The following is a 10,237-nucleotide window of genomic DNA, read 5'->3' on the forward strand; positions in this document are numbered from 1 at the left end:
CTATTACATTCCAGGCATTGAGCTGGATGATGAGGACACAGAGATAAATTTAATGAGTCTCTTTATATAATTAAATCTCATGATAAATTACTTTGCCATATGTGACTGTGGTTCTACTGTACATCCGATTATAGCTCTTGTCCACAGTGGGTGATTTATAGTGCATCTCTCACATGCTAATGAAGAAAACCTATAAAACTAGAGCATATCGGCTACGCCTATTGAACTGCTAAGTCACTTGGTTTTATTATGTGGTTAGTCATGAGCATGTCACTGTCCACTGCATTGCTTCACTTTCTCTGAGTGACCTGACTTCCAAGGCATCTGCTAAAAAGCAGAAGAAATAGAATTGTATATTTCTAGATCTGCTAGGAAACAGAAACTACTCTGGGTGTTTAAACCAGTGGGAATTTAACTCAGGGAGGGGTTAGAAGGTGATGGAAGTACTAAACAGCTAATATGGGCTGGTCAAGCAAAGCAGAGAATGCCCTCTACAAGCCACTGTCACTCCTAGTGGAAGGGACGAAGGAGGAGGCAGTGATCTCCAGATGCAGGGTCTTGGAAACGTGCTGGAAGCTGGAGCCACAGCCGGCATATCCAGAGGCTCTAGAACCCTATAAAAGGCACTAGGATCTGCAGGCACTTGTGAGTCCCTCCCATTGGCCAAACCCAGCTGAAAGCCTGCCCATAGGAGAACCTGGGACCAGCTTGCAGGGATTGGCCCCGGGAGTCATGAGGGAAGATGGTACGTACCATAGACTGACTGTGTCCCCCCAGAATCCATACATTGAAACTTGACTCCCAGCGTGAGGGTATTTGGAGCTGGGGTCTCCGTGAAATTCATTATCAGAGAAATGCAAATCAAAACTACGATGAGATATCACCTCACACCTGTCAGAATGGCTAAAATCATTAACACAAGAATCAACAAGTGTTGTTGAGCATGTGGAGAAAAGGGAACCCTCGTGCACTATTGGTGGGAATGCAAACCGGTGCAGCCACTGTGGAAAACAGTATGGAGGTTTATCAAAAAGTTAAAAATAGAACCACCCTATCATCCATCAATTGCACTAGTAGGTATTTATCCAAAGAGTAAAAACTCTAATTCAAAGGGATATATGCGAGGTGCCGGGTGGCTCAGTCAGTTAAGTGGCTGACTTCAGCTCAGGTCATGGTCTCAGGATCCTGGGATCGAGTCCTGCACTGGGCTCCTTGCTCAGTGGGGGTCTACTTCTCCCTCTTCCTCTGCCCTTCTCCCCCCTGTTTGTGCAAGCTCACTCTCTCAAATAAATAAAACCTTAAAAAACAAACAAACAAAAAACACAAAGGGATACATGTGCCCCGATGTTTATTACAGCATTATTTACAATAGCCAAGATATGGAAGCAGCCCAAGTGTTCGTCAGTTGATGAATGGGTAAAGATTGTATATATACAATGGAATATTACTCAGCCATAAAAAAAGAATGAAATCTTGCCATTTGCAATGACGTGGTTGGAGCTAGAGAGTATGATGCTAAGCAGAATAAGTCCGTCAGAGAAAGACAGATACCATATGATTTCACTCATATGTGGAATTTAAGAAACAAAACAAACGAGCAAAGGAAAGAGAGAGAGATATAAACCAAGAAGCTGACTCTTAACTATAGAGAACAAACTGATGGTTCCTAGAGGGGAGGTGGTGGGATGGATGAAATAGGTGATGGGGATTAGAGAGTGCACTTGTGACTAACACTGAGTAATGTACGGAATTGTTGAATCACTATACTGTATACCTGAAAGTAATATAACCCTGCAACGTTAAGTATACTGGAATTAAAATTATAACCTTTAAAAAAAATATAAAACAAACAGGCAGAACAAGAAGACGAAGAAGGAGGAGGACGAGAAGGAGAGTGTTATTTGCCCAATAATTGGTCTGTGTTTCATACCAGGGGTTGGCAAAAGGCCCAGGGAGTGCATATGTTAAGCTTGGTGGATCATAAGGTTTCTGTTGGATCATAAAGGTTCTGTTACCACTACTCAAGTGTGTCCTGTAGTGTGAAGGCAGAGCCGTAGATAATATGCAGATGTATGGTAGTGACTGTGTTCCAATAAAACTTTATTTACGGAAACGGGGAGCAGGCAGGATATTTGGCCCTTGGGGTATAATTTGCTGACCGCTGTTTTAGACCCCTGGATCACCTGTAAAATTTCCTGACCTCTACTCCATAGATGAGATTGGGGCCATATGCACTGGCCATCTGCCTGTCTGGGGATCCATGCGTCTAGACATTTTAAGCTGGTCAGCAACCTCTGCTCTTGACTTCTGACCTGTAGTCACTTAATCTTCTGACTAATATGATCCTTTTGAGTAGTTCACTGGGTTAATATCATTTTTCTCAGTGCTTACTTCTTACTTACAAATCTTTTACTTCTGTGTAAGATTTTAATGCTAGCCTTTAACTTCATGCCATTACAAAGAACGCCATGGGTAAATTTATCCTGCCTTTCCATTTATTTCATCCTTCCACTAAATCCTTCTGTTCATTTTTGGTGTCTGGAAGTATGGTCTAATGTAAAATGCGTGGACTTTGGAGTAGCTGGCCCTGGGTTTGGAGAACAACTCCACACTTAACCACTGTGTGCATTGGACAAATTGCTGAATTTCTCTGAGCCTTCACTTCTTCATCTGTAAGACTCAGAGAAGAATATTTCTGTTGCAGTCTAATTAATATTAAATGATAATCCTAAAGTACCAGGGAATAAAACAACTTAGGACTTCTTTCTTAACAAAAATGAAGTCAAATGAAAGGGTGATGAACCCTATGGAAAATGCTAAGATTTGTGAAACCTCCAATTAAGGCTTTACTGCTGTATATTTTCATCAAGTTTCAGTGGCTTTTTAACTTAACTGTATTTGAACATTATGCAAATAAAACAAATAGAATAGTAGTATATATTTAGAAAAGATAATGAACTACTTGATTATTCTTAGGGAGTACAACAGACAGAGCAGGAAAACCACATCTTCTAAATTTTTCTTCAAATGTCATACTGAGGGTGCCTGGGTGATGCTGTCAGTTGAGCATCTGACTCTTCGTTCCAGCTCAGGTTGTGATCTCAGGGTCATGGATCTGACTCCTTGCTCAGCATAAAGTCTGCTTAGGATCCTCTCTCCCTCCACCCCTCTGCCCTGCACGTGCGCGTGTGCACACACACTCTCAAATAAATAAATAGATAAATAAATCTTTTTAAAAATGTCATACCAGGGGCACCTGGGTGGCTCAGGTGGTTGGGTGTCTGCCTTCAGCTCAGGTCATGATCTCAGGGTCCTGGGATCGAGCCCCGCATCGGGCTCCCTGCTCAGTGGGGAGTCTGCTTTTCCCTCTCCCTCTGTTTCCCTCTCTCTTCTCTCATGAGTAAATAAATAAAATCTTTTTTTTTTTCAAAAAGTCATACCAATTTGGGGCACCTGGGTGGCTCAGTTTGTTGGGTGTCCAACTCAATTTCAGCTTGAGTCATAATCTCAGGGTCGTGGGATCGAGCCCCACGCTGGGCATGGAGCCTGCTTGGGATTTTCTCTCTTCCTCTTCCTGTGCTCCTCCCCATCCTACACCCCAGCCACCACTTGCGTGCTCTCAAAAAAAAAAAAAAAATCATACCAATTTATGGGGACTACAGAAAAAGTGAATAGCTCTGTATGGACAGAGATTTTTATTTTTTTTAAATTTTATTTATTTATTTTATTACTTATTTATTTTAGAGAGAAAGAGAGAGAGTGCGCCAGGGGAGGGGCAGAGGGGGAGGGGAGGCACAAGCAGATTCCACACTGAGTCTGGGAACCTGGTCTGGGGCTAGATCTCATGACCCGAGATAATGACCTGAGCCAAAACCAAGAGTTGGTCGCTCAACCAGTTGAGCCACCCAGGTTTCCCAAGACAGAGAGTTTTTTTTTCCTTTAAAATTTTTTATTGTTATGTTAATCACCATACATTACATCATTAGTTTGTGATGTAGTGTTCCATGATTCATTGTTTGTGCATAACACCCAGTGCTCCACGCAGAATGTGCCCTCTTTAATACCCATCACCAGGCTAACCCATCCCCCCACCCCTTCCCCTCTAGAACCCTCAGTTTGTTTTTCAGAAAGACAGAGATTTTTAATACAACAAAATAGGTATCATTTCCAAACTCAAAACATTTTAAGCCATCTCCTGTCACTTCATAAATAGATATAAAGACAGATCTTGCATTTTGCAGCTATAACCATTATAATAATCTCATAAAAAGCACCATGCATTTTATTTTATGCTTTCCTAGTGGGTCATGTTAATGGACATACAAGTCCTACAAACACAGCTAATAATGATCCCTCAACATCTTTATGGCCTCAGTTTCATTACTTTATTTTGAACCAACAAATTTTTTTTTTACTTAAATTTCACATTTGCTAGGCTAGTCATTTAGCACAAAAAATAAAAATCAATACAGTCAGTCAATGTAATTGTAAAGTCTGGGATGATGGTTCCAGAATTACTTTTGAAATATCTTCTGGAAATATCTTGTAAGATTGGAAATAAATAACGGCAACACATTCAGCCAAGAGACAGAAAAATCCATCCGCGTTGTAACCAGGTGGCTGCAGTGGTCCTACCTGTCCACAGAGTAGAACTGAGGAGTATTTGAATGTCAAGTTAGAAAGTGTTAGTGAGGACACTAGTCAAGTTAGAAAGCCCCAGTATAAGGATTTCAAAGAGAATGAATCTCTTGACTTGCTTTATTTTATAGAGCTATTCATTACATCCTTCATCGTAAACAGCATTTTAGCCTCTCCTGACAAATGTGGGCTCCTTTTTTATATTTTCTCCTGTCTCTGTGGAAGGTGCCAGACAATAGGCAAATTAAGCTGGCCCACAGAATAAAGCACAGAGCGGGCAGGAGACCGTGATGTTCCCCTGAGCATGGTCGGGGCCATTAGTCACTTTGGGTGAGTTTTCTGAATTGTTGTTACCACGTAGGTTGGCTCTGCCTGACAGCTGGGGAAACTGCCAGCTCCCTCAGACTCTGCACATCTCACTGGACTCCCATGCAGGCTTCGGACTGCAATTTCTAAGGAACTTCGGGCTGAATTTTCACAAAAGTTTCTTGACTTCCAAGTGTATGTAATTCAGCCGATGAGGAAAGAAAAAAGGAAAAATACACCACGCGTTAAAGAGGTGAGCATCTAGCAGGCACTTGAAAACAGGAGTAAATGTGCTTTACCTCCTGCAGCAAGTCTAGTCTGAGACAGATAATCCCCTCCATCCCTCAGCCTTGCGGCCGGAACAGGAACATCGTGAGGATTGGGACCAAGGTCTCCCTGTCCCCAAGCAGAACTGAAGACCATGGGCACCTGTCCCGCTGGGCTGAGGAGCTCTGCACAAGGGAGGAAGTCACACTGTTAGAGCTGTGTTGAATGCCGGCTCCCAGGTGACTATCCTCTCTGCTCCTTGTGGTGAGGGAGCACCCAAATCCATCTAATGTTTTCTGGGTGAGGTGTCTAGTGGCATGTGGAGCGACCTTCTGTCGGTGGGGCCTTGTGGGGCCAATCCATGCACGGCTTTCAGTGCTTCTATATCTGAACACAGAGCAGGAGTTGATGTATTTGTTGCTTGTACCTCCCGGATCCCTTAGCGCCAGGGGCAAGTCTCCCCACCTTGAAGAGCCATACGCAGAGAACTGCCGGTATTTTGGGGGCCCAGGACACCAGCACCCCTTTTGAGGTATGATCTCTATGTCTGATGATTTGCCAGTTGGAGCCTCTGGCGAAAGAAGGTAACCTCCACCCGGGCGCAACTACCACAGGCTGCTGGGCTCTTGTCAAAGCGGAACACTGATCTCTAGAGGCTTTGTGACGTTTCTGCCCGATAGTCCCATTCCAAGGTGGGTCAGCTCTGACTCAATGACTAACAGGGTGGGGAGGACCCACCAAGTCTTAGCTGTCTGAATGAAATGGGGGGTTCAGGAAGGCGGCTGATGTGGCTCTGGGGCATCTCTGGTTTCCACAGTGGCAACTCCTCCCTTGTGGGAAATTTTATCTCCCACCTGAAGCCTCTGGTTCAGTAGTGCCCTTGGTTCCCAGAGGTCCTCCTAAATGCCAGGGCCTGGTTCACAAATGGTTGGCCAAGATGAAGCCCAGCAGTGTCCCCTGGGCTGCTGCGTATGTGCAGTCTGAGTCCCAGCCAGGGAGATCCCAAAGTGGGCAGAACTCAAGGCCGTTCCCACAGCTTTGGCCAAGACTCACCAGGATGACTGCTCTTCTCTTGGACTCACCCTTGGAGGGTTGCCATTCAGACACCTAACAACATTGAGCTGTGATTGAGTCACACGGCTCACCAATGTGGGCGACCCCAACCAAGGCCCCCTCTTCTGTGAGCTGCACCAGTGCCCCAGAGTAGATGGGCCCCGGTGCCACCTAGAGATCGATGACACCGGACCTGCGGCTCCCCATCAGGGCTGCTGAGTGCCCCTCGATTGCTGCCAAACCATTCATTGCTTTTGAACTTACTCAACATGACATCAGGAATGCTTGTCAGCCTCTCAAGAGGAAGTGCAAAAACATGGATGGTAACAAACTGATCCCAGCAGACGAGTAATGGTGTCCACTTCCATTCAGGTACCTGGGTAGGCAAGTTCAACATTTAAAAAGCTCATTCTTAATGCTCTTTGGAACTAGAAAAGTTCATCAGTTGAATATTTGTTTAAAAGAGGAGCTCAAGCAATAGGAAAATGCAAACTGTAGGGCCAAATATCATTATCTAGAACAATGTGGACATTCCTGCCTATTAATGTGTAACCTCCAAGATGGTGGAGACTTCATTTTGTCCATTACTGGGTCACAGTGTCTAGAACATTGCTTGAAACATAGGAAGGAAACACTGAATGGATGGATATTATTTAACTTGTTGCTAGGGGGGTAAAGCACAAAATCATGGGCCAGGGGAGGGAAGGAAATGAAAAAGAAAGAAATCTATTGAACTTTACTTCCCTTCTGCCTGGCAGAGAGAAGGCAAGTGGATGGAGAAGCGATGCTATCTTCATTCCTCCCCTCTGGGTGGGCTTCTCCTGGTAACTGATTCACGTGAAGAGGCCAGTAAATTAGAGTTTGTTGGAAGGGGGCTGAGGAAGCCTTAGCTGGAGTGAGGCTGTAGTATGGGAGCGATTTCCAACCTTCCTGGGAGAGGGAGGGAGGGGGGAGGTTTTTATCTTGACAAAAAGTCTCACTGAGGCCATTTGAAAAGGGAGTAGAGTGAAGACGGGGTAGGGTGCAGATCCAGAAGTGCAAACTAGAAGAGATGAAAAACTCTCATATTGGTTAATTTTTAATTAAAAACGTCATCTAGAGCATCATTTAAAAATACTGTCTCTTGCTCCTTTTTGCGGCATCATAGATGAATTGCTGCTTTAACTCAAGAACATGTTTATTCATTTGGTTTTCCTTAGAACTGAAGTACTACTTAGATCTTGTAACATGACAGTTGGTTACATCTAAGTGGTTTTCAAGGGGAGCATTTTTGTCCCTAAGGGAACACTAAGCCATGACTGGAGACATTTTGGGTTCTCCCACTGGCATGCTGCTGGACATCTGTGGCGCACAGGACAGCTTCTACAGCAAAGAATGATCTGTCCAAAATGTCAGGGGTGCTGATGTTCAGAAATTGTGCATTTCTCACCATTTTCATCAAATTCCCATTATTTTTCTCAAAAACATAGTTTTGAATTTACGGACAAATAGCCTTCTTGATTCTCGACTGTGGTGGCATCTGAATCACCTAGATGCTTTAAAAAAATAGTGATTCCTGGGACGCCTGAGTGGCTCAGTTGGTGAAGCATCTGCCTTTGGCTCAGGTCATGATCCCAGGGTCCTGGGATCGAGTTCTGCAGTAGGCTCTCTGCTCAGCGGGGAGTCTGTTTCTCCCTCTACCTGCTGCTCCCCCTGGTTGTGCCCTCTCTCTCTGACAAATAAATAAAATCTTAAAAAAAAAAAATACTGATTCCTAAGCCACCCCAGACCAATTAAACAAAGATGTCTGGTGCCAAGGCACCAGATTGAAGATGTGGGCTCAGATGAGGAGCATGATAGTGGGAAGGACAAGAAAAGGGAAACAAAGAAGATTAAGGGGAAATGCATCGATCAGGAAGAACTGAACAAGACCAAGCCCATTTGGACCAGAGACCCTGAGGACATTACCCAGGAGGAATAGGGAGAGTTTTACAAGAGTCTTACTAATGACTGGGAAGACTACTTGGCAGTCAAGCATTTCCCTGTAGAAGGTCAGCTGGAATTCAGGGCATTGCTGTTTATCCCCCGTCGGGCTCCTTTTGACCTCTTTGAGAGCAAGAAGAAGAAGAACAACATCAAACTCTACGTTCGCCATGTGTTCATCCTGGACAGCTGGGATGAACTGATACCAGAGTATCTCAACTTCATCTGTGGTGTGGTTGACTCCGAGGACCTGCCCTTGAATATCTCCCGAGAAATGCTCCAGCAGAGCAAAATCTTGAAGGTCATTCACAAAAATATGGTGAAGAAGTGCCTTGGGCTCTTCTCTGAACTGGCAGAAGACAAGGAGAACTATAAGAAATTCTATGAGGCGTTCCCTAAACACCTAAAGCTTGGAATCCCTGAGGACTCTACTAACGGGCGCCACCTTTCTGAGCTGCTGCGTTAACCACACCTCCCAGTCTGGGGATGCGATGACTTCTCTTTCAGAATATGTGTCCTGCATGAAAGAGACCCAGAAGTCCATCTATGACATCACTGGTGAGAGCAAGGAGCAGGTTGCCAACTCCGCTTTTGTGGAGCGAGCGCGGAAGCGGGGCTTCGAGGTAGTGTATATGACAGAGCCTATCAACGAGTACTGTGTGCCACAGCTCGAGGAGTTTGACGGGAAGAGTCTGGTCTCCATTACCAAGGAGGGCCTGGAGCTGCCTGAGGATGAAGAGGAGAAGAAGAAAATGGAGGAGAGCAAGGCCAAGTTCGAGAACCTCTGCAAACTCACGAAAGAAATCTTGGATAAGAAGGTTGAGAAGGTGACAGTCTCCAACAGGCTAGTATCTTCACCCTGCTGCATTGTGACTAGCACCTATGGCTGGACGGCCAACATGGAGCGGATCATGAACGCCCAGGCCCTTTGGGACAACTCTAAGATGGGCTATATGATGGCCAAGAAGCACCGGCAGATCAACCCTGACCACCCCATCGTGGAAACGCTGCGGCAGGAGGCTGAGGCGGACAAGAACGACAAGGCGGTCAAGGACCTGGTGGTGGTGCTGTTTGAAACAGCTCCGCTCTCCTCCGGCTTCTCACTCGAGGATCCCCAGGCTCACTCCAACCGCATCTACCGCATGATCAAGCTAGGCCTGGGCATTGATGAAGATGAAGTGACCGCAGAGGAACCCAGTGCTGCTGTTCCTGGTGAGATCCCCCCGCCCCTTGAGGGTGATGAGGATGCCTCTCGCGTGGAAGAAGTAGATTAGTTCTACCTGCAGACCTTGTGCCCTCTGTATTGTGTCCCCAATGCTCCCCAGCAGCCCTGAGTGACCCCGGTTCACCTGGTTCCCTCTGCTGATGTCCAGTGGTTTTTTCTTTTTTTTTCTCCTGTCTTTGAGGCAGGAAAGAGGGCCCTCAAGCCCTATCCCTTCCAATATTTGACGGGGTTTGGATGTGTATTGTGGGGTTTTTGTTGTTGTTGTTGTTTATTTTGTTCTGAGATTAAAGTATGCAAAATAAAGAAGATACAGTTTTATCCAAAAAAAGATCCTATGGATGAATGATTTAAAAATAACTTCTAGGGTAGTTAGTTGCGGTTTAGATTTAAACATTCTGATTTTTGATTGGCTTATTAGTTTATTTACTTCCTTTTCCACTAACTTAGTGAAAGTGTGCAAATGTTGTGTTTCTTTTTTTGTTATGAGGTTAGAGAAAGAAGCAGAAGTTCATGTGTTAGGATTCTCCGGAGAAACAGAACCAGTAGAAAACAGACAGATCGATAAACAGACAGAACAGGAGGTTTCTGATAGGAGTTGACTCATGTAGTAATGGACACTGGGAAGTGCCACCATCTGCCGTCAGGAAGCTAGAGAACCAGCTGGAAAGCCAGCGGTGCAATTAGGTCCAAGTACAAAGACATAAGAGTTGGAGGGTAGGTGGTGGAATTCCTGGTCTGAATCTGAAAACCCAAGAACCAGGAGTGCTCATGCCTGAGAGCAGGAGA

General features: G+C 45.0%; 1 pseudogene; it reads left to right on the forward strand.

The window, feature by feature from the left end:
• The first annotated feature begins 6,445 nt into the window (after positions 1 to 6,445).
• On the forward strand, positions 6,446 to 9,500 carry LOC113931219 (annotated as a pseudogene).
• The last annotated feature ends 737 nt before the right edge of the window (positions 9,501 to 10,237 follow it).

The sequence above is a fragment of the Zalophus californianus genome, chromosome X (genome assembly GCF_009762305.2).
Source record: "Zalophus californianus isolate mZalCal1 chromosome X, mZalCal1.pri.v2, whole genome shotgun sequence".
In the NCBI taxonomy this organism is placed as follows: Eukaryota; Metazoa; Chordata; class Mammalia; order Carnivora; family Otariidae; genus Zalophus; species Zalophus californianus.